Below are 26,091 nucleotides of genomic sequence, written 5' to 3'. Positions count from 1 at the left end.
CGCCGTCGTGAGTGCTGAAGCCACGGTAGTGTGCCGCCGTGAGTGCTGGAGCCGAGAGAACACAGTCGCTGTCGAGCGCCGCCGAGAATGCTGGAACCGAGAACCCAGTGCCGTTCACCACCGTCACTTCCGTCGAGCGCTGTTCACCACCTGCTACCGTTCATCTCCTTCAGCCGTTCAGCAGTCTTGGTCATGTGGTTGATTTAGCAGCCGTGTGGTTGCTGGTTTTGAGTAATAAAATTCCCAAATGTGTATAGTTTTTTAAGTATGTAACCCTATAATTTTGAAATGTATATGGCTGTCTTTAAGTGTTTTACATAAAATATTTAAGGGCTTGCTTTGGGAGTCCTTAATACCTTTTTAGGACTTGCGAGTTCTAAAATAGTATTAAGGACTCTCAAAGAAAGACCTTAAATTTATTAAGTAAGACACTTTTTTTTTAGCCCAGATTTTTTAGGACTCGCAGATTCTTTTAGGATACTCATTGCGAGTCCTAAAAGAGTATTAAGGACTCCCAAAGCATGTCCTTAAAAATATTAAGTAAAACAATTATTTTTATAGCTCAGATTTTTTTAGGACTCGCATTTTCTTTTAGGACACTCATTGCGAGTCCTAAATTGCGTTTTTTTAGGACTCTCAATGAGTGTCCTAAAAACTTCATAAATATTTTTAAGGACTTGCATTTATGTGCGTGTCCTAAAAAAGTGTCCCATAAAAAGTATTTTGTAGTAATGTTTACTTACAAATCCATTATTAATATATATATATGTATGTGTTAAATATATTTAATCATATATATTTCAAAATAATTTCATATATGATAGTAAATAAAATATAAATAATTTGAAAAAAATAAATTATTTAAAAAAAAAAAAGAGTTATGGTTCTTTCACTCTTTAATATATATATTCACTATAGAAAAAATAAAATTATGAAAAATGATAAAAAAAAATAGTTTTAGCCAAGTTTAATTTGTAACAATAGTAATTTGTATTGAACATTATAGTTAATTATAAGTATATTGATGTTAGACACAAAATGTGAAAATAACTTTACTAATGAATAGTCACTAATTTAAAGACAAAATAACTTGACAAATTTTTTTGGCTCACTTCACTCTTCACTCTTTTATATATGTTATAGATTGGTTTGGAAATTAAAATTATATTTTTAAAAATCATTTTAAAATAATAATTTCTTACTCATCTTTTGTCATATTAATTCTTTTTCTAGAGAAGTTTTTCATGTTAATTATTTAGTTGAGAAGAAAAACTCAGAACACTGATTAACTAACTATTAAAAATTGCTATGATTAAAATATTATTTCTTTATGACCCACATAAAAATAAAAAATTTATAATTATTATTAGGTAAGAATTTTCTTATTAGTAAGTTTATTATTGCCTACACATAACTTTACTTTTATTTAAAATAAATTTATTAGACTTTGACTTTTTTTTTTTTTTGAAAGATTAGACTTTGACTTAAATATAAAAGATTAAAAAAATTATTCAGTGTATATAATATTTTGCTTACTTGAACTGTCATACTTTTGTCTTTTGAATTTGCAGTAGTAAATTTAGTAATTCTGTATTATAAAATATTAAATTAATTTTTATATTTTTTTCGTACTAATAATTTAGAAAAACTTCCAATTAAATTTTTTGCGAAGGCTCCCAAATATGTTCAGACGGCTAGGTCTAAGCTTATTGCATAGTTTCATCCAACTAACTATTTTGCACAACATCAAAAGCCCCGATATTTTTTTATGCCATTTAGCAAAATTAATTGACGAAATTAGTATCATAAAAAGTTATTTTTGGTTGTAGTGTATAAATGTATAATTCTCGATGTCTAGGCCATAATATATTCGATGGCCCTATAAACCATCTAATAATAAATGTTAGTTAAATTGGGAATCTAGAATTTTTGCCAACCCCATTTATTTCTCGATCTCTAGGCCATAATATATTCGATGGCTCTATAAACCATCTAATAATAAATTGTTGATCCTCAATATTGGGCATCATTGACCAGAATTTGCACATATAGCTGGTTTGTATTTTACTCTTCAGAATATGTAACTAAACCAATAAAACTAAAAAAAACAAGAAATATGGAGTTAGCCTAACTTATTTTAAAACTTTATATAAATTGAATGCAAAAATTCTCTACGTTGGTTAAAAGCTGAAGTAGATCAATCGGTGAAGTGGAGTTAGGACGTAGTGAGGTAATAGATTGTTAGATATATAAACGACTTGGTAAAGTCTGTCATGTCGGGTTTATACACGATGTAATAGAAGCTAATTAATTAAAATTAACAATTTTTTCATGAGTATGTACTATTTTACCTTCTATATTTTGCTTATATATATATATCCATTTATACCATTAATGATTTCAAAAATACTAAATTACATTCCTATATTTTGTTTAAATACCATTTTATACCTGTTGACGCCGTTTTTCGTCAACTTAAAAAAAAAGCAATTAAACAAAAATATAACAGAGGAGATAGAAAATGTAGACATGATCTTTTACGTGGTTCAACAGTTAAAATCTGCCTAGTTCACGAGTCAGTGTTATTAACTCTTTAGAATTCTCTCATAGCTCTGTGGAAGCAAATGTACAAAGTTTTTTCCAATATCAATATTTCGGTCCTTTACAAATGAATTATCCCTCTTTATTTATAGAGGAGATTTCTGAATTGTTTCCCACATATCTCATGAAGTTATTATTCAAATCAAATAAAATAATGTCATTCAATGCATACAGTTATCACGTATACAGTAATATCCCAAAATATGTGGGATTTAATAACAAATTACATCAGATCCCTTAAACATAAGGAATTTATAACAATAAGTACGTTCACACACAGCCAACGAGTTTAGACACTAGATCCATGTGCCTTCAAGACCGTTTGCCCATTACGAGCTCGTCATCTTGGTTCGCCTATGCTCCCAATAAGTAACCATTGACAAAGCCATCCCCTTCAAGCTTACGGCTCTCGAGTTCGAACCATCTTGTTTGAGGGCAGGAAATGAATCAAGAAGTTTATACAAGTGTTGAACCATTGCTACTATGAGTTGCGAGCCTAACTTATGAGCTCGGAGCACCTTCGAGGTGACATAATCCTCGAGCTCACGAGGTTGTCACTTACAGCTTTAGCGAGACTGTTTCTGACTTGTGGATCACATGATGACTATGCTAGTCTCAAGCTTACACATTACAAGCCTGAGCTTCGAGATCAAGATTTTCGTTCTCGAAATCTGGGTGTAACATTTCCCCCCCTCAAAAGTATCAGTTCAAATCCCATGAGAATGAAACTTTTGAACTGCCGCTTTCGAAAACTGAGCCACTTAATATACTCGAGTGTGGACACACGTCAATCATGGGTTGCTCAATCAGAGTACTCGAGTGCTTTTTCACCATACCCACGTCTATTCGTTTGCCAACTTTATGCTGCCATCGCCACGTCTGTACCCGACCTTTTGATCAGATACTAAATCTGGCCAATGGTCCAGATCAGTTCAACCCTTGACATTCCCTAGGGCCTATAAATAAGCCTGTATCGTCTTCTTCATTTCATTTTCGCGTCTTGATTTTTCAAAGAAAAAAGAAGAAAAACTAGAACTTAAAAAGTCTTTTCTGTTCTTCCATGTTTTCCAGACCAAGGAGGCAAAATATCCTTGGCATCTTCAACTCTGTGAGAGCTTCTCTGACACCGCTCCTTCAATCATCAATCTTGCTATACCTGCAAGCTGCTTCTGTGCGTAAGTTCTATTTCTTATTCTTTATTTTTCCATGCATTTTTATGTACTTCCTTTCCTTATGAACATATTCAATAGTTTGTTGCCTTAGCAATGTAGTTTAGCTGATACTTCATAAACTTTGGAACAAAAAATCCTTGAAATCGTGGGCTTCAAACCCAGATTTAGTGCAAAAAATGCAGATATAGGTTTTCTACCTTTTAGACTACGGGTGGTGTATCATGTAGACCAAGAAATGGGGTACTGAATTAGGGTTTTAAATTGCATGAATCCCAAAATTATCACCTTTTTGAGTAATCGTCAACTTTTCCCATGAAAATCTAGGATTCTTAAAATGAACCCACACTTTCCAACCCTCACGTCGAATACACGCTCGAAGCCCAAACCTTACAATAGTTCGGGGGTCTTCCTCGAATTCAACCCGTCCTTTCGAGACCGTGATCTCGATCGAGATTACTCCGTGATCTCGAGCCTTCGAGCGCGAATCACCTAAAATCATACTCTGAATTCTTGTATGCTTGGCCCTTACCCTTTTCTTTCTTGCTAGATGTTGCAGAATTCTGAGAAATGGTGGGGGTCAGTGCTCACAATCCCTTACTCTTCAACAACTTCAAATCCAGAATTTCCCTTCACTCGAAACCAGCGGTTGATTTGCGAGTACAAAGTGAGGTGCGAGCAAGAAGATATTCGAGCCCATTTCCGACGTTCGATTGATGAGGTCGAGGAAAGAAAAAGGAGGAAACATCGGGTTGCAATGTATCCAGATCCAGATCACGAGCTCAGACTTATCCTCCTCGATCCCAAGCTTAAAGTCATCATTGCTTTTGAGCCTGGTGTACTTTCCTTTTCCTTTTTGGAGGACCCTTCAAACAGTCCATCTACCTCGGAAGCTGCTACCATTCCTACCTCCAGGGAGGACCTCTTTGAAGCCAAGCATTTCTGGAGCTCGGTGACTTCGACGGGACAAATTTCTGACATCCTTGCTTGCCACGGCTTGAGACTGTCCGACTCACTGATGTGCCTAGTTATAAAGTGTTCTATGAATTCAATAGTGCAATTCCGAGTCTTTAGTGGAGTCACAAGGAATTAATAAGTTACTAAATTTATTTGTTAGGTTTATGATAACTTATTGGAGACGTCACTACAAATAAGATTAGCTAAGTGATGTTACTATAAATAAGATTAGCTATATGCTCGGGATTTAATAGAAGTTTATATTAAACAAATAATCATGAAAATAAAACATGTGAGCAAAGTGATTGACCAAGTCAAAAAATGATTTCTATTCTTTTATTGATAATAAAATGAAGTTACAAAGAATTTGGGTTTTAATTAGAGCATAAAACCCCAACACTAATGACATGTATTCATTTCTTCAGTTAATTTTCACCATCCCACACCCACGGATTTGATGGTGGAGCACAAGAAGGCCCTAATCCAATTGCCTTACGGTAGGCGCTCCCTGTCTTATCTTCTCCATGAAGATAAACTTTGAGCCTGCGACCTCCTGGAGCAGGATTAGTCGACGGATGATGTCGCTTACCGTAAGTATACCAGTGGGAGCACGTACCTCTTCCCACTGAGAAGCTTCCTTCGAGGTAGAGGTCAACGAACTCAAGGGCCCATTCCTCAGTAGCTCGTCGTCACAAACACTCGTGCTCGGGAATTGAAGCAAACGACGAGGCTTTGAGCTCGAGTGGTGGAGGTAAAGTCATTCTTAGCTCGGCTATGTGGTCCCCCTCCCTGCTAAAGCATAAGCCCGACACCTTGATCCTATTCCCGAATTCCAGGGATAATTTCCATGTATGGTCTTGGGTAGATGAGAAGGTTCATAGGTTTGATAGTTGGTTAGGAAAATTCCAAACTATGTATAGTTTAAATGAAGTTTGGGATGGGGTCACTGTTCAGTACGATACCAACGACTATAGGGACCTTTTGAGGCTGTCACCCTCGTATAGGAAAGGGACTCTCCCAGCCTCCTTTGAAGATAGGGGGATTACATGGTCATCGAGCACAAGCTCGGAGGAGAGTTCCAGTAAGGTTTCTTTCTACTTTAACCTTTGTTTCTTTTTTTAATTTAAGGTTGTTAACTAATGTGTGACTTGTGTATGCAGGCGATATGGAGTCCGATCTCGACAACGTGCTTAACCGCCACTCGGGAGCAAAACAAAGCAAATTTCCAAGGGCGTCGCAGAGGGTGGGATGCCCTTCTATGGTCCCAAAAAGAACTGAGGCGACTCCTCCACCCCTAGACTCCCACGGCCTGAGCCAAGCTGCTGCTGTAGACCCTGAGGTCAGGGTATCTGCTGAAGTAACACTCCCTATGCCTCTCAAAAGACCGCGCCGGCCCCAAAGAAGCTGATTCCCGCTCGGGAACACCTGTTGTCGGTTTCGACTCATTCCACTGAGTACATGATTGATAACACCGCGGGGAAACATGGAGCCAACCTTGGCTCGGACGTACTGTCTTGAGTTAGCCAGAGTTTCAGCAATACTGGGGCCCCTCAATGGTAGTTCCTAACCTCTTGTCGAGACACCAACACCCTTTATGACAAAGGTAGCGAACTCATCTCCTCGGTAATTATCTTTATTCTGTCATGCTACCTGTTCAAGTTTATTTGGTATATGCTCTAACCCATTTTGTTTATGTACAGAGCCTTGCTGCATTTTCTCAACTAAACTACAAACTGAACAATGAAGTCCATTCAAGCATGTCTTATGCTCAAGAGTCGAAGAATCTCCAGCTGAAGCTTGCAGACGAGCTTAAGGCTACGAATTCAAAGCTTGAGGCTAAAGACTCTGAGATTAAGGAGAGGGACTCGAGGATCAAGGAGCTTGAAGAGCTAAATGCTTAGCTTGAGGAGGAGAAGAAGGCCACCTTTGACATAATCGAGGGTGAGAAGGCTCGCCTCCTAGAGGAAAGAAGGATCACGCGGTTGATATGGCCATGTACCGAATCTGGGCCAACAACGCTGATCTTGACACGAGCTTTCTTGATACTCTTAAAGAGGAAATCCTGGCGAGGTGGCAAGATCGACTCAAGGAGGAGGCCGAAAAGGCGGGAGGATGCACCTACTTCCTGAAAGCGAGGTCATGGACTGCGTCCCATTAAGTTTTTTGTAACCTCCGTTTTGTCTTTCTTTTTTATTTAAACACTTGGGGAAAAGACAATTGATAGCTCGCTTAATGGCTATTTTATATTTGTTCAAACTTTTACATTTGATTTTCTATGCTCGAAAATTTTTATACACTTAATTTTATATTAAGTTTTTACTTTAACATTTTTGCTTTACATTTCTAGGTCAAAATATTTTAAACATTTGATATTAAAGGTTTGCTTTTATGTTTGTTTATTCATACAAACACATCTGTTGGATTTAAGCTCGAGTTTCGATGCATTCATGCACAGTTTACTCGATGTATCCATATCCGATCTCGTTATTTATCAAGGTCGAACCTTACTTTTACCATGCACTCGAAAGTACTTTATATGGCGTGTTAGAAAAGTAGTTTAGTTATATCATGATTTTCTAGTCACTTTTCCTCTTCCTCGAGTAGCTCCCCAAGGTTGTGAGGTTAAAACTAACTTTTTGCAAAATATTCCAGCCTCGATCTCGACTTAATTCGAAGTAGGTTTATTTATATCCAAATCATATTAGCTCGCGTATCTGGTCATATCCAGACACTTATAATTTCGATAATCTGGTTATGTCCAGATCATCTTAGCTCACTTATCTGGTCAAATCTAGATAGCTTATAATTTTGTAGCCTAGTTATGTCTAGATCATCTTAGCTCACGTATCTGGTCAAATCCAGACAGCTTTGGCTCGCGTATACACTTGTAACTTCTATGTCGGGTTAATAATCCAGACATTTTTGTTAGTTTACGTGTATACATAACATTTTTATGTCGGGTTAACGATCCAGACATTTTTATTTGTGTTTTTTATTTTTTCAAACTTATGGTATTATTGTACACCACTGATGCCCCCTTAATATCCTATGAATGTGACCATAGGTTATTAAATTAAAAGAGTTTGCAAAAAATACAACGTTTAGTAAAGCAAGCAAAGTTGAACACTTTATTAACGAAAATTCTGAAAAATAAACAAGCTTGGTTACAATAAAAGCATCATTCCTACACTACTGATAGTAAGGTCGTAGATATTCGCCATTCTAATGTAACGCCCCAACTCCAGGGACCGCTACAGTGCACATTGCAAACAGTGCTAAACTCGATAATCGAGTTGTTTGGCCATAAACGTGTAACTAAGTGTGATTAGTGATTTAGGGGTTAAAAACTTTGGTTAGGATATAACGTTTCACTAGAACGTTTACTGTATACATTGGGATCCCAAAAATATAATTTCAGGGTTATTACGAGAAAGTGTTTACAACAGGCCGTTCTAAGCGGCAAAACAGGATTCAGCCCTAGTTCCACTTTCAAACCTCGCCCAAGTATTGGTCGAGCAGCTGCATATGTACATGTCATCACCTAGCTCTCCAACTCAAGGATGGTCCAGCTTCCTTTTTCCTTTACCTGCACCACAAAGCACCCATGAGCCGAAGCCCAGCAAGAAAACTCATATGCTCATAAACAGTCATATCATGATATCAAATCATATCTGGCATGCCTAGCAATCATAGCTCTATTCAGCATGCAAATGAATTCAAACAGATGCTGGGGTATCCAGGACAAGAAGTCCTGGCCTTCTGATTGGAGGACTATCAAGTCAATCCTAATCAGATGAGTGTCGTAACACTATAGGTTCCAATAAACCATGTTGAGTGACCAACAAGCAAGTCACTGGGGCCTCAGTGCCCAAGCCATGCATATGATGATCAAAATGATCATGCAGAGCTCATAGCTCTGATCAGACGAGTGAATATCACTTGAGGTTCTAGTAAACCATACTGAGTGACTGACAACCAAGTCACTAGGGGCCCAGTGCCCATTTCCCGCAATGGCTCTACATGGCTAGCCCTTGGCTAGATAAATGCTTGTTTATATTCATCGAACTTGAGGTCGGTCCTGCATTAATGCTCTTTGAGTCATTCAATGCAGAGGGTCGATTTGTTCCAATCGACATAGCTTGAACTACACACTAGGGTTGTCATGACTAGTGAGTTAGCATAGTGTGACCAGTGCCCAGCACCACTGCCGAACCTGACTAGTGAGTCACGGCTTCACAGTTGATACTAACACCTTTGCCAAACCTGACTAATTAGTCAGTGCGTGACCAGTGCCCAGCACCACTGCCGAACCTGACTAGTGAGTCACGGCTTCACAGTTGATACTAACACCTTTGCCAAACCTGACTAATTAATCAGTGCGTGACCAGTGCCCAGCACCACTGTCGAACCTGACTAGTGAGTCACGGCTTCACAGTTGGTACTAGCACCTTTGCCAAATCTGACTAATTAGTCAGAGCCATGCATGAGTAAGCAATGCTACCAATGTGTATCATATGCCAATTATCCAAGAATAGGGCATTCAGCATGCTTACTAAACAGTTGCTAGCATAATTATAATCATGCACAAACACAGAGACTCAAGCTCTGACCAATCTCATATTCATCATTCATGGCATGCCCTAATCACATGTTTCTCGTGCATCACATGCATCACACTTAATCATCCAGCATGCCTTAATAATAATCATATGCAAATGGGAAAAATTGCCAAGCATTCATTATGCTATCAATGTTCACATTCAACATCCAACATGCATCAATCATAGCCATGCATGTCACATATGGGGTACAGTTTTCTTACCTTGGGTCCAAGCACAGGTTACCAACAAACGAGCCACAAGAACGATCCCGATTCCAAGCCTCTAGTGGTAACCTAGTCACAACCACAAATGGTGATCCAATGAGTTCAAGTTCTAAAATCAACCCTTGAACTAAAACTTAGCCTCCAAGACATCAATCCTCACTAATCCGGGTAGTAGGAATGATCCCGAGGCCCAAGGTTTGAGTTTCCATGACTAAAAACCCATTTTGGTCACTTTTCCTCTTTTGAGTCGCGGCCCCATCCATTAGAGCCGCAGCCCCACCCAAATCAGGCCCAAAAATACTGTCTAATAGCTATTAGAGTCTCAGCTCTACCCCATAGAGCCACAACTCAAATAGCCCATCAGCACCATTTCAGCAACTTCTTCAAGCTTGAGCCGCAGCGCCCAAGAACTGAGCCGCGGCTCAACCTCGGACCCAACCAAAAGTCTTCCATTTCTTCATCTAAAATCCTTTCATAAACATATCCAAACATCTCCAAACTCAAAAATCAAAGTTCCCAAACATCCCCATGATCCAAAACCCATAAAACCCAAGTCTCAAATCACCCAAAAACACATCAAAACACAAAATCCAATTCAAGCTTAAAAACTTTAAAAACTTAGAACTTAAAACTTGAATTACCTCCGATTGAGTTGTTTCCAACTAAATCCTCCGGCTAATAAGCTTCTAATCTTTCCTAGGATCGCTATGCCTCGATCCTCGCTTGAATCCGAGTCCTAGAACTTAAGTTATCTTCGAAAAAACGATCGGGAGACAAAAAGGAAACTTTAGGGAGAGAGAACGTACAGAACGTTCTTTTTTATCCTTTTAAAAGATTACTTCAAGCTTAAGTAGCCTCAACCAAATCCTAATGCCCGGGGTCCCGAAAACACCCCCGGGGACAAAATAGTCAAAACCCCCATAATTTCCCCCTGATCTTACTAACTCCCAATTTATCACCAAATATTAATTCCCATTACCCAATAACCCGGTAATGCTCTAAATACCCCTTGACTTACTCCAAGTCAAGCTTAAATCCCGTTGTGACTTTCCCACTAGCTTACCTCCTAGGATCGTCTTGTGCTAGGTAACCCTGGCATAACCAAATAATAACAAAGCACCACGCCCATTTCACGTATATACCAAAAATGCCCGAAATGGCCAAAATATGAAAATCACCCAATTAATCACAAATGGGTTCACATGCATATTTAATACACCTAAACATGCATATTATCATTAAATAGCATAATAAATCAATTATGGCCCCCCGGCCTCCTAATCAAGGTCCTAAACCTTATTAGGAAATTTGGGGCATTACATCTAAGCTCGCGGTACTAATTCTCCATTTAATCTGGCCAATTTGTATACTCCGGGTCAAATAATAGACTTGATCAGGTAAGGTCCTTCCCAGTTAGGTCCAAGTACTCCAGCAGACGAGTCCCTTGTAGTCAGGAATACACGTCTTAATACAAAGTCTCCTAATCCGAATTTTCTGTCTCGAACCTTTTTATTGAAGTATCGGGAAGCTCGTTGCTGATATACGACATTTCTCAGTTAAGCTTCATCTCGTCTTTCTTCAATAAGGTCAAGACTTTCTTCGAGCTAAGATTGGTTAGAGGCTTGATTATAGACATAGGTAAGAATTGTGGGTATTTCGACTTCAATTGGAAACATGGCCTCGCATCCATATGCTAGGGAGAAGGGAGTATGTCCTGTTGAAGTTCGAGCTATGGTTCAATAAGTCCACAAAACTTGGGGTAACTCCTTGGGCCATTTTTTTTTAGCCTTCTCCAACCTTTTCTTCATGGAGCTTTTAAGGGTTTTGTTAACTCCTTCGACTTGGCCGTTTGATTGGGGATGGGCGATGGAGGAGAAGCTTTTTATTATCCCATTTTTTTCACATAAATTGGTAAATAAATCACTATCAAACTGGGTACCATTGTTTGATACTATCTGTTATATTATTTCATATGTTATCCAAAAAAATAGGCACGAATGACGTGGCAGGCGATTTCTGAACACGTGGCTGACACCTAGCAGAGTTCTGTTAGAGTATCGACTAGTAAGACATTACAGGCGCGGCGATTGAGTTTTTCTTATGACCAGCATGGTCATACACTTCGCATATTTCAATATGATCTTGGGTGAATCAAAGTCAATCTCGAGATTATCTCCTATGATTCCTGATTATCTGATTAATTAGGAGAGAATATATGTAACAAATTCATGTAATCCTCCTTGAGCTATAAATAGAAAAAGATAGCTCAAGGAAGGGACTTTTTGGCTATTAGATTAACGATTGTACTGTTTATCTCTCTCAGGTCTGTGAAACTCGGAGAACCCTAGTTCTTTGATCACTCCTTTGAGATATCATATCAATAATAACTCAAATGGACGTAGGTTATTACCAGTTTTTGGGGCCGAACCACTATAAATTCTTGTGTGCATTACTGTTTTTGTCATTATATTCATTCCAACATATCTGTCTACATCAAGCATTTTGACTCTGTGTCAGTTGAACAAAACAAGGGTCAACATCATATAATATAATGTTAGATTAAATAATGTGACAAAATGTGATTTGTCACACAAATGTGATTTGTCACACCTTGTAACATATTATTGAGAGTCACAAAAATTAGACACATGTGTGTGCCCAAATGTGACATATTTTCGAGTTACGAAATCAGTTACAAATTTGTAACTCCCAAATATTACCCAATAATGTGCACATTATGTGTTACACATTTGAGATTGGATTTCACAAAACCATGATGAAATATGGTTGTTGGAGACATATTTTTAACTCCCAATAGGTGTTTGGAGGTTACAAAATCATGTGGGAAAGGATTTGGGACGTTTTGGAAAAATAAATTTTTTGTGCTAAGAATGGCCTGTGGCTGCGGCTACTGACTTTCAGTGGCCATGGCCTGGGGGACAGAAGCCAGTGGCCGCGGCCACTGAAAATTCCTGGGCGCGGCTAGTGAGGCTGACAACCTATTTGGTTTTTCAATTTTTTTTTCCAAATTGAATGTTTCTAACATTCCAAATAACTCCCAAATCTCCATCTTAATTCCATAAACATCCAATTAAACATTGGTAACAGCCATGGGGGTTGGTGGAATTTGAAATTCAAAGGGGTATCTCAAACTCTATAAACAGGAGACTAATGCTCACTTGTAAGACACACCATTTTCCATCCACAAAGCACTTGGCTGGAAAATACACCATAGAGGCTTGATAATTCCAGAGAGCTATTTCCTAGAGAGATCCCTTAGTGCTTAGAGAATAGGGGGAAATAAGCTTTTTGGACAAAGGTTTTGAACCTTGTTCAAGTTGGTGATCCCCACTACTCTACACTTTGTTTGTGTGAGAGTTTGTCCCTTTTATTGGTTTTCTTTTCATCCAGTTCTTCTTCGTGTATTATTAGTGTATTGAGTTTGTAATCCTCTACTTCTACTTCTATTTACATATTTATTGGTATCTTTTGTTTTAGAGTTTTCAGTTCTTATAATTCTCTTCCTCCTCTTATTTCTATTTACTTGTATTTTGAGCAATTGAGTTGTAATATTTATTTAATCAATTACCTTGTCTATTGTATTTTTGGCATAGAGTTGTATTTGGTTTTACCATTTCCATTGAGAAATAACATATATTCTCTAACACTATTTTCCTGGGCATTCCGTATCGGCAGATAATGTTTTTTACCACAAAGTCTAAAACTTTTTTCGAGGTAATTGTTGCCAGGGGTTCGACCTCGTTCCATTTTGTAAAATAATCGACAAAGACCACAACATACTTCACTCCACCTTTTTCTGTTGGTAATGAGCCTATGAGGTCGATTCCCCATACCTCAAACGGTCATGGAGAGGTCAGCATGGCGAGCTCGGTAGGTGGGGCTTGTGGAATCGAAGCAAACCGCTGGCACTTATCACATCTCTTGACATACTCGAACGTGTTTGCCTTTACAGTGGGCTAGAAATATCCTTGTCGTATCACCATTTTAGATAGACATGCCCCCTGTATGATCTCCACAAAATCCTTCGTGAATTTCTTCCAGAATTTTCTTTGCCTCACATAGAGTTACACATCGGAGTAGTGGCATAGAATATCCTCTTCGATACAACCTTCCTTCCACAATAGTGTATCTCAGGATCTGATACATCAATTTCTGAGCCTCGTTATGTTCTGCTGGGAGAATGTCGGTTTCAAGGTAATCGACTATTGGGGTCATCCAGGTTGGTTAGGAGTCGATCATGCGTACGTCTTCTTTGTCAGGCTCGCTGATACTTGGGGTTAATAGAAACTCTATTGGGACCACGTTCAGTGTATCAACCTCACTAGTCGTAGCGAGCCTGGCCAATGCATCTGCATTCGAGTTTTGCTCTCAGGGAACTTGCTCTATGGCATAAAACTCAAACTGTTCAAGCGCAGCTTGGCTTTCTCTAAATACGCAGCCATCTTTATGCCACGAGCTTGATATTCTCCTAAAATTTGGTTGACCACTAACTACGAATCACTATAGCGGTGTATAGCCTTTGATTTGAGTTCCTTGGCTATTCGAAGTCCTGCCAATAATGCCTCGTACTCAGCTTTGTTATTAGACGCTTCGAAGTTGAACCTTACGACAGAATGAAAACGACTTCCGGCTGGAGTGATCAGTATGATTCCTGCCCCTGATCCATTTTTGTTGGAGTATCCATCAACATAAAGTTTCCACAGCTCACGGGCTAGGATTATAACTTCGTCGTTGGACACTCCAGTACATTCTACGATGAAATCCGCCATGGCTTTTCCCTTTATAGTCGTTCTCGGGTGATATGTGATCTCGAACTGTCCAAGTTCGACCACCCATTTTAACAATCTCCCCGAGGCTTCTAGTTTAGATAAAACCTACAGCAGTGGTTGATCAGTTAACACATGAATAGGATGTGCTTGGAAATAAGGTCGGAGCTTTTGACATGAGTGGATCAGGCTGCGAGCCAGTTTTTCCATTAACGGGTATCTTGATTCTGCCCCCAGTAACCTTTTGTAGACATAGTATACTGGACTTTGTACCTTCTTGTATTCTTGGACGAGGACAACACTAATGGCATGCTAGGTAGTAGCGAGATACAAGTATAAGATCTCTCCTGTGATAGGCTTCGACAAGATCATAGGTTTCTTTAAATACTGGAATGTAAGCTCACATTCCTCTGTCCATTCGAACTTTTTACCCCCTCTCAAAAAGTTGAAGAAAGGAAGACAGCGGTCTGCAGATTTTGAGACAAACCAACTTAATGCCGCCATTCGCCTAGTCAAACTCTGAACATCTTTATGCTTTTGAGGTAAGGGCATATCAATTAATGCCTTGATCTTGTCAGGATTAACCTCTATCCCTCGCGCGTTCACTATAAAACCTAGAAACTTTCCCGAAGATACTCCGAAATAGCATTTTTGTGGGTTAAGTTTCATTTTATATTTTCGCAATACGGCGAAGCATTCTGTGAGATCATCCACATGATTATGGTTATGTTTAGATTTGACTAGCATGTTGTCAACAGAAACTTCCATGTTATTACCTGTCTCCTTGGAGAACATTCTGTTCACCAGTCTGTGGTACGTTGCTCCAGCATTTTTAAGCCCAAAAGGCATGACATTGTAGCAGTATAGTCCCTTATTGGTTACAAAGCTTGTATGTTCTTGGTCTAGTGCATGCATAGCAATCTGGTTGTATCCAGAATAGGCATCCATGAACGACATGAGACCGTGACTTGCTTTGGCATCTACGAGCTGATCAATCCGAGGTAAGGGAAAACAATGTTTGGGACATGCCATGTTAAGGTCGAAATAGTCGATACAAGTTCGCCACGTTCCATTGGATTTCAGAACCAACACTGGATTGGCAATCCAATCAGGGTAGAAGGCATCTCGTATGAATCGATTTTCCTTTAACCTGTTGACTTCTTCCTTTAGGGCCTTTTTTCTGTCGTCGTCCAGGAGTCTTTTTTTTTTGCTGCTTCGGTGGGAAGCTCTTGTCGATGTTAAGTGCATGACTCATGACATTTGGACCGATTCCCACCATGTCTGAATGCGACCATGCAAATACATCCTGGTTTTCTTTTATGAAGCGAATTAATTGCTATTTCGCTTCTTCAGAAAGATTCTTGCCCACCTTTATAATCTTCGTGGGGTCTTCGAGCTTGATCTCCTTGAGCTCCTCTAAAGTTTTGAGGTCAGTTCTTTCCTCTATACTGGGGCCGATCTCTTCATCTATCATGAAGATCGTCCCATCCTTGTTCTATATATCACAAGTGCCTGCACACTTGTTTGCTTCTTTCCTCTAACGGAGACGCTATAACACTCCCTCCCCGCAAGCTGGTCCCCTTTCAGAGTCCCGACTCCACTAGAAGTCGGGAACTTGATGGCCAAGTGCCTAATAGATGATATTTCCCCCAATCCAACTAGGGCGGGTCTTCCGAGCAGTACATTGTAGGCAGATGGAAGATCCACCATGACGAACTCCATCATCTTGGTTACCGAGACTGGATAGTCTCCCAAGGTCACAGGGAGTTCAATGGATACCATACAGGCAATCCCTTCTCCTGAAAAACTGTACAGCGTGGTTGCACAGGCCTGTAGGTCTCGAAGCGCGAGTCCCATCTTTTTTAGAGTGGCTTTATAAAGGATATTCACCGAGCTTCCGTTATCAACCAGGATTCGGTGTACCCTCTTGTTTGCGAGCTGGAGGGTTATGACCAGGGGGTCGTTATGGGGAAACTAGACATAAGATGCGTCTTCTTCAGTGAAGGTTATGGGTTGAGTTTCAACCCTTTGTTGTTTTGTAGCTCTTGGTTTGGGTTCGTAGGGAGAACCATCACCTGTTCTGAGCTCATTTACATATCTCTTTTGGGAATCCCTACCCGATCCTGCAATATGGGGTCCCCCGAGATGGTTATTACATCTTCTCCATCAATCAGAGGGGGTCGCTCATCCTCCCGAGCTCAGGAGTTACTGTTCTGGGCAGGTGGTGCAGCCGCTGCCCTTTGGCTGGTGGAAGCCTAGTTGGGGTTTCAGTTTCTTACGAATTGTCCGAAATAACCCCTCGAGATCAAACTGTCGATCTTGTCTTTTAACTGTCAACATTCATCAGTTGTATGTCTGATATCTCGGTGAAATCTACAGTATTTACTAGAATCTCTCTTTGCCTTTTGGTTCCTCATGGGGTTTGGTCGTCCGAATGGAACCTAGTTTTCATTAGTCGGTAGATGTTCTCCCGAGACTCATTGAGCTTGGTATACACTTTGTATATGGAGAAGTATCTTTCCCCTTTCTTCTTCTTTCCCCCATCTGGCTCGAGGTTATTCCCTTCGTTTTTCTTTCTTTTGGAAGGGTTGTCCCCGGGGGGTTTCGAAGTTGAGGGGTCCGCCGAGGTCAAAGCAGAGTTTGTGTTCGTCGTTGTAGTCATGGGATGGGAGGTCATGTTCAGCGCTGACCTCTCCTCTTCTACATTGACAAACCTCTAGGCTCTTCGATTGAACTCGGTTAAAGACCTGACATGTCTCCTTTGTAAGTCTTCCCAGAGGGGACTTCCTGGCATTACACCAGCTCGAAATGCCATTAAGTGACCACTATCGTCGACTTCTCGAGCTCGAGCCACTTCTAAGTTAAACCTTGTGAGGTAACCTTTTAGTGACTCATTTTGTTGTTGTCGGACATTGGTCAAGGATGAAGCCTCAGGCCTAATGCCAACCATAGCTTTAAATTATTTTTTGAAGTCCCTAGACAATTGATCCTAAGATGCGATCAAATGCCTTTTGAACTTCTCAAACCAGTTTTTTGTTGGTCCTGTGAGTGTGGCTGGGAACATCATGCATCTGAGCTCGTAGCCCACATTGCTGGCTCGCATGATATTGTTGAACGTGCCCAGATGGCTAAATGGATTTGAGTTTCCGTCGAATGGTGGGACATGAGGAATTCTAAATCTCTGAGGAAACGGGGTGTTGGAGATATGCGAGGCAAATGGCTCGAGTTCTTCATTGAACTCTTACATCCTTTTCCCAGTTATGCTCGTTCTGTAAGAGTCTGAATGCTCTATCCAATTGTTCAATCCTTTCTTGGACTAAATCTACGAGAGGCCTAGCCTGGACCAGAGGGGGCTGGTTATCGTTGATAACAACTTCACCTCCCTGTCTCGATGCTGGATTGTAAACCGGCTGTTTGCGGCCATTTAGATGGTCTCGTAGATCTGGGTTCAGGGGATTGTCACGTCCTCGATTGTGGTTTAAGTGTTTCTGTAGATCAGGGTGGTTTCCTCAGTTCCTGGAATTCCTTGGTTCTGTGTTGTAAATGCTCATGGACCTAATGTAATATGAGCTTTCACTTACATAGCTCGTTGCTCGTTTATTACGAGAAGGGTCCCCTTCTGGCCTCCTTGTCCCAGCAGTTTGTGATCCTGACATTTGGCTTCTCGTAGGCTGAGGAGCCCTACAATCTTGGGTAGCTTCTTTTTCATTTCTCTGTCCTTTCCTATTGGTGATGGTGGGTGTCTTATGGGAGATGGTGGCTGTCTCCCATTGTTGGGCCTAGATGGTCCCAAATTTGCTCGGTCAGGATCCAGGACGTTCTGTGCAGCATCAGGATTTGGAGTCCGAGCCACTAAGGGGGCTCGGTTATTCCTTGTTCCTGTTTGTGCTTTTGCAGTCGGGTTTGTAGTACCCTCAGCCCGATTACTCCTCTGGGGTCTTGGCTGAACAGGTTGAGACACTGATGGCGGCGCCTGCTCTACCCTCCTAGTGACCGTGTCTTTACGAGGACGTCCCCTAGGCCTTCGAGGAGGGGCCTAGGCGTCAGCAGCTAGTCTGGATAACTCTTCATTGCGTTCTGTTGTTCTGCCAACTATTTGCGCAGTTGGCAATTTTCAAGTTCCACAATTGGAACATACCTTTCAGGATTGTAATACCTATCCTCGTCGGGCCTAAGGGCAGGTGGTCCTCGAGAGTTGGATGAGTCATTCCTTTCATCGGGATCGAGATCCACCATAGGTTGCTTTCCACGCCGTCGTGGGTAATCCTCATCATGAGGAACTTCCTCCTCTGGTATATTGGGGTTACTTGCAGCGGCCATTAATGATACAAGAGGCTCTCTAACTAAACAGGCTCATGTCTTGTTTAATAGCTCTCAACGAGAGCACCAAACTGTTGATGCCGTTTTTCATCAACTTAAAAAAGAAGAGCAATTAAACAAAAATATACCAGAGGAAATAGAAAATGTAGATAGGATCTTTTACGTGGTTCAGCAGTTAAAATCTGCCTAGTCCACGAGTCAGTGTTATTAACTCTTTGGAATTCTCTGATAGCTCTCTGGAAGCAAATGTACAAAGTTTTTCCCAATATCAATATTTTGGTCCCTTATAAATGAATTATCCCTCTTTATTTATAGAGGAGATTTCTGAATTGCTTCCCACATATCTCGGGAAGTTATTATTCAAATAAAATAAAATAATGTCATTCAATGCATACAGTTATCACGTACGCGGTAATATCCCATAATATGTGGGATTTAATAACAAATTACATCAGATCCCTTAAACATAGGGAAATTATAACAATAAGTATGTTCACACACAGCAACCGACTTTAGACACTAAATCCATGTGCCTTCGAGACCGTTTGCCCATTACGAGCTCGTCATCTTGGTTTGCCTATGCTCCCAACAAGTAACCATTGACGAAGCCATCTCCTTCGAGCTTACAGCTCTCGAGCTCGAACCATCTTGTCTGAGGGCAAGAAATGAATCAAGAAGTTTATACAAGTGTTGAACCATTGCTAGTGTGAGTTGCGAGCCTAACTTATGAGCTCGGAGCACCTTCAAGGCGACATAATCCTCGAGCTCACAAGGTTGTCACTTACAACTTTAGCGAGACTGTCTCTGACTTGTGGAATACATGATGATTGTGCTAGTCTCGATCTTACACATTACGAGCCTAAGCTTCGAGATCAAGATTTCTGTTCTCAAAATCAGGGTGTAACAACACCATATAATTTCGATAAAGTCAAAGTACATCCATGTGATTTACCAAACAATAAAATATACATACTTGAATAAACTTTTTAGAATTTTTTTGATTTTAATAAGATAAAATACCCTCCATTAATTTGTCTACTTAATTAATATTATTCCTTTGCAGGCTCTCCCAAAACTTGGAGGTGAAGGTGGGGTCTCTGCAAACACTATCGACCTCGGAGCTCCATGAAGTCAAACAATTTCCTTAACATATAATTCAGCATATTGCTCCATAATATAAGTCATCCTGACAGGCAGAAAGTGGGCTGACTTAGTATACCTATCCACAACCACCCACACCGAATCATGCTGTCCCACGGTCCCTTGGAAAACCAACCACAAATTCCATGGTGAAATCTTCCTACTTCCATTCTGGAATCCCCAGAGGCTGTAGCAATCCCGCTGGCCTCTGATGCTCAGCCTTGACCTGCTGACATGTTAAACACTTGGCCACATAATCCACCACACCCCTTTTCATGCCCGACCACCAATATAAAGTTCTCAAATCTTGGTACATCTTCGTCGTACCTGGATGTAAAGAGTAGGGAGTGGTATTCAATTCATCCAGAATCTCCCACCGGATTCCAGAATCCATCAGAACGCAGATCCGACCCTTGTACTTTAGTAATCCCATCTCTGAAATAGAAAAGTCCTTAGTCGCTCCGACCAAGACATTTTCTCTGTGACCTCTCAACTGAGAATCCTTCCCCTGTGCCTCCTTGATCCACTCAAGGAGTGTAGACTGAAGAGTGATGTTCGCTAACCGGCCAACCACCAACTCTAGCCCTGCTCTAGTCATCTCCTCAGCCAACTTATCAGATATCTGCCTTGAACTGAACAACTGTCCTGGGCCTCTTCGACTCAATTCATCAACCACCACATTAGCCTTCCCAGGATGGTATAGAATATCACAGTCATAATCCTTAACCAATTCCAGCCACCGCCTTTGGCGCATATTCATATCCTTTTGAATAAAGAAATACTTCAGGCTCTTATGGTCGGTGTATATCTCACACTTCTCACCATAGAGATTATGTCTCCAAATCTTAAGTGCGAACACCACCGCTGCCAACTCCAGATCATGTGTGGGATATCTCTGCTCATACTCCTTTAACTGTCTCGATGCATAGGCTATCACCTTACCAGCTTGCATCAGCACGCACCCCAAACCCTGTTTGGATGCATCACAAAAACCACAAACTTTTCATTATCTGTCGGCAGATTTAATACTGGCGTGGTGATCAGTCATCGCTTCAACTCCTTGAAATTGTTCTCACATCTGTCCGTCCAGACATACTTTTTCTTCTTCTTTGTCAGTTCTGTCAAAGGCATAGCTATTCTGGAGAACCCCTCAACAAACCGTCGATAGTATCCTGCTAAACCTAGAAAACTCCTCACTTCAGGAACATTACTTGGTCTAGGCCAATCTCTGACCGCCTCAATCTTACTCGGGTCAACCAGGATCCCCTCCTTACTGACGATGTGGCCCAGAAATGTAACTTGCGGTAACCAGAACTCGCACTTGCTGAACTTAGCATATAACTTATGCTCCCTTAACTGCTGTAAGACCAACCGCAGATGTTGTTCATGCTCTGTCTCTGACTGAGAGTACACCAAGATATCATCGATGAATACAATCACGAACTCATCCAAATAATCCTTGAAAATCATATTCATTGTATCCATAAAAGCTGCTGGAGCATTGGTTAATCCAAAGGACATAATCAGAAATTCATAATGTCCATACCTCGTCCGGAAAGCGGTCTTTGGTATGTCCTCCTCTTTAATCCTTAACTGATGGTAACCTGACCGGAGATCAATCTTAGAAAACACCGCACTCCCCTGTAACTGATCAAATAAATCATCTATCCTAGGCAGTGGATACTTATTCTTAATAGTCAGCTTGTTCAGCTCCCTGTAGTCAATGCACATCTTAAGCGATCCATCATTCTTCTTAACAAACAACACTGGAGCACCCCATGGAGAGAAACTCGGTCTGATGAACCCCAAATCAAGTAATTCTTGCAACTGAATCTTTAACTCCTTTAACTCTGCTAGAGCCATTCTGTAAGGCGTCATAGATACTGGCTCCACCCCTGGCGCTAACTCAATAACAAAGTCAATCTCCTGCTGCAGCGGCAAGCCCGGCAGATCTGCTGGAAATAAGTCTAGAAATGCATACACCAATCTAGTATCACCTGGTCCAACCGACTCAACCTTAGAGGTGTCCACAACATTTTCTAGGAATCTTATGCAACCTTCCTGCATCAGGTCTCTAGCCTTCAACTCTGAAATAATAGGTATTCACGGTCCACTAGACATCCCCACGAATACAAAGGGTAGCTCCCCTTCCGGTTCGAAAGTCACCATCTTACGCTTGCAGTCAATCGTTTCCCATATTTTACTAACCAATCCATTCCTAAGATCACATCAAAGTCATCCATCTCAAGCTCAATCAGATCAACAGACAATTCCCTACCATCTACCTCTACTGGTAAAGCTCTAATCCATCTCCTAGAGACTACCAGTTCCCCAGTTGGCAACAGAGTCTGAAAACCCCTAGCATACACAACACTAGGTCTACATAGTTGATCTATCACCCTAGTAGACACAAACGAGTGGGTAGCTCCTGAATCAAACAATGCAGTATAGAAAGAACTAGCACTAGAGATCAGACCTGTCACAACTGAGGGACTACCCTCCACCTCAGTTTGAGTCAAGGTAAACACTCTGGCAGGAGCGAGACTGTCTCCCTGCTTCGTCTCCTCCTTCCTGACTTGTGGGCAGTCCTTCTTCAAGTGGTTGGCACTCCCACAGACAAAGCAGGCCCTGATCCTGCACTCACCCTGATGTCGACGTCTGCACCGAGGACACACTGGGAAGCTCCTCCAATTGTCACCACTGCCCTGACGGCCACTAAAAGCACCCCGTGCCCTCCTGTCAGAACTGGGACGAACAAGGGAATCTGGGGCCTTCCTCTTCAGCTCACTGGGGCCACTACCCCGATTGGATCCAACAAAAGGAGGCACTGTCCTCCTAGCATCGCACCTAACAGCGCTCTCTCTCCAGATCTAGTCCTCAGCCCCCTCAGCTGTAAGGGCCTTATCCACAACCTGAGCATAGGTAGTAGTACCAGGATCCAAGGTGATCTTCACATCACGGGCAATCATAACATTCTGTCCCCGCACAAATCTGTCTCTCCTTAATGCATCAGTCGGCACTAAATCTGGCGCAAACTTCGCCAATCTATCAAATTTCAAAGCATACTCTGTCACAGTCAACCAGTTCTAAGTCAGGTTGATAAACTCGTCAACCTTTGCAGCTCGGACTGCCACACTGTAATATTTCTCATTAAAGATATTCTTGAATTCTTCCCAGGTCATGACTGCCACGTTCCTTCTCTGAACTACAACATCCCACCAGATACGGGCATCCTCTCTGAACATATAATTGGCACAGGCAACCCTCTCGTTTCCCTCAACCCTCATGAAATCCAGGATAGAGGAAACCATATTCATCCACTGCTCTGCCCACAGTGGGTCTAATCCACCCTCAAAAGTGGGAGGATGCTGCTTTCTGACTCTTTCATATAGAGGTTCCCACCTGTTCTCAACCACAGGCTGAACCAGCACTGGTGCTGCACCCTGCTGAATTGGCAACCCAGTGACCTGCGGAGGGGCCTGTTGCGTCAACTGACAAAGCTATTCTTCTATTCTCTGCAACCTTGCTTCCATTTCAGCAAACATCTCTTGCCAGTTCTGTGGGGCAGGTGGAGGGTCCTGACCCTGATTGTCATCCTCGGCCCGACTGCCGTGGAGTCTAGATGATTGTCGAGGCATCACAACTATATGCCTACAACCAATGACGCTGCTCATCAGGCATGATAACAAAATCCAATACCACCTCCCATTCACAACAACCAACCATGAACAACAATCCAGATAACATACAGATAGCATATCACACACAACGGGCCATGCCCTGGCATCATGCATATGTTAACTCATTCATCATGCTCTATATAAGACAGGTAAGCAAACAGGGCATTCAAGCACATATTCAAGCATATTAATCAACCATACCAACCAACCCTGAGTCGAGATTGTCACTGACAGCGAGCATACATGTTCGGTCAATCTCTAGAACCAATAAACCCTAGCTCGCTCTGATACCAAGTTGTAACGCCCTACTTCCTTAGATTCGTTACTAAGTGATTTTAAAACGTGCTTTTAACTCGCTAATCGAGGTTTTAAGACAAATGTGTAATTAAATCATAAGTAAAGACATAAACTTTGAAAATAATTCCATTTGCTGAAATTCATAAGACAATTGACATTTGGGATCCCAAAATCCTGTTTATAAATATTTACAACTCAAAGTATATTTAAAGTCAACTAAATGACAAAATAGGATTCTTTACAAACAACTTTCCAAAAATACCCCTGGCCGTGGCAGCCAGGCAGACCAGACATGTACGCGCTGCTTCACGCTCTCCATACTCATGGTCGGTTGAGTTTCTTTTTGCCCTTACCTGCACCACAAAGCACCCGTGAGACGAGCCCCAGCAAGAAAACTCCACATAGATATACAACATACGCATATAAGCTACTCAACATATAACAGATTCGCCATCAAGCTAAACACATACCGCCTAGCCGTCCCAAGTGCTTACCAGGCCCTGGGTTGCAGTCTATACTGTAAGGATATCCCAGGTATCCTTTAGGGTCTAACCCTGGCAACTCGCTCTCCACGTGCTTAATGCTTCTCCCGACCCTTTCACCGTTCTCGGCCCTAGCTGATCATTCACATATATGCATACACAGCATAATTTAAACATAACTTACACTTATACTAACAAATTCAATGGGCTACATCCAACACATAATCATATAGAGTCGTGCCCTGCAACACAACTATGGGGCCTCGCCCTGCTCTATGGGTACAACATTTTTCTTACCTGTGTCCCGAGCCTCTTGAGCACTGAACCCTCGAGCACGGTCCTCTAGTCCAAGCCTCACCGAGAACCTAGTCACAACACATAAATAGCACTCCCATTACTAACTATTTTAAAAACATCTCCTAGAACCAAACCCGAGCCCTCGGGACCTCCCGGAACCCCACACAAAGTGGCGAAAGCGTCCCCCGAGCCGCCTGGGCAAAAGCCTAAAACCAAATTTTTCCCCTGCCCAGAAATGGCCTAGCATCGCGGCGCCCAAAATGGCCCTCGCCCCCTGCTGCAGCCTAGCGCCGCGGCGCAGAAGAACAGGGCCGCGGCGCCCTTTCGCAAACCCAAATTTCTGGGTTTTTCCCTAACACTTTCCCGAGCCAAAACACTCCCAAATCAATACCAAGGCATACCTAAGTCTCAAATTCAATCCAAAACCCCATATAAACAATCTAACAACTCAGAAACATTAACAACAAGCCTAAACACACAATCGATCCCCCAATTCACAAATTGGTTTAAAACTTTATAAAACTTAAACCAATAAACTAGAAACTTAAACCACAACAGCTAATACATATCAGAGATGATAAAACCCTTACCTCAAGTAGAAATTCGGCCTTGAGCCTTCTCCAAATCCAACTCCAAGTAAATCCCTCTTATTCCCAAACTGAACCTAGGCAAGCTTCATCCCCAAGAATCCACCAAACAGCCACACATATCAGCTCTTAACCTTAATATTTCTCTACAGAATTCAACCAAGATACTGAATAAAACTTACCTTTGAGCCTGGGTCAATCTCCCAATTCCTAGCCTTGAATCCCTTGAACTCTAGCCTAGAATCCTTCAAAACCAGTCACCTTAGAGAGGGAGAAAGAGAGCATCGATAGAGAGAGGCAAAGAGATTAGGTTCCCTTTTTGTTCTTCTGTCTTCTTTTGCTAGCTGATTCTAGAGTCCCAGCCCCTAATTTGAACATATCCATCTGCCTAGAATGACCTCAATACCCCTTTAAGCTAGCTTAAGTTCTCAAACCTATTCAAGGGAAATTTTGTCTTTTGACACATCCCGCTAAATCACCAAGTGTACCTAAAAATCCCCATTTAATCCCGACATGCCTAAACTATTGCTATTGCTAATTGTTATTCAATAATTCCCGATCACCTAATAATATTCCCAAAATACCCCCTAGGCTCCTCCCGAGCCGGGTATTTGACCCCGTTGTGACTTTCTAGCTAAAAGGCTCCCTAGGACTGTCTCAGAACGTGCATCACAGATATATTACCATTATATCACATAAATCACATATATTACATTTATGCCCTCAACGGGCTAAAATTACCAATTTTCCCTAACAATCAAATAGGGCCCACATGCATATTTATTCCACCTAAACATACATTCTAACCACATATTCATTAATTTCACATAAATTAACACAGTATAGCAATTATTGTCCTCCAGGCACACTAATCAAGTCTCCAAGCCTTATTAGAAAATTTGGGTCGCTACAATGTCAGTGATAGGGGTCTCTCAGAACTAGAAAGGCA

The sequence above is a fragment of the Humulus lupulus genome, chromosome 2 (genome assembly GCF_963169125.1).
Source record: "Humulus lupulus chromosome 2, drHumLupu1.1, whole genome shotgun sequence".
NCBI lineage: Eukaryota > Viridiplantae > Streptophyta > Magnoliopsida > Rosales > Cannabaceae > Humulus > Humulus lupulus.
The sequence above is the reverse complement of the archived record's forward strand: the minus strand, read 5'-3'. Positions refer to the sequence as shown.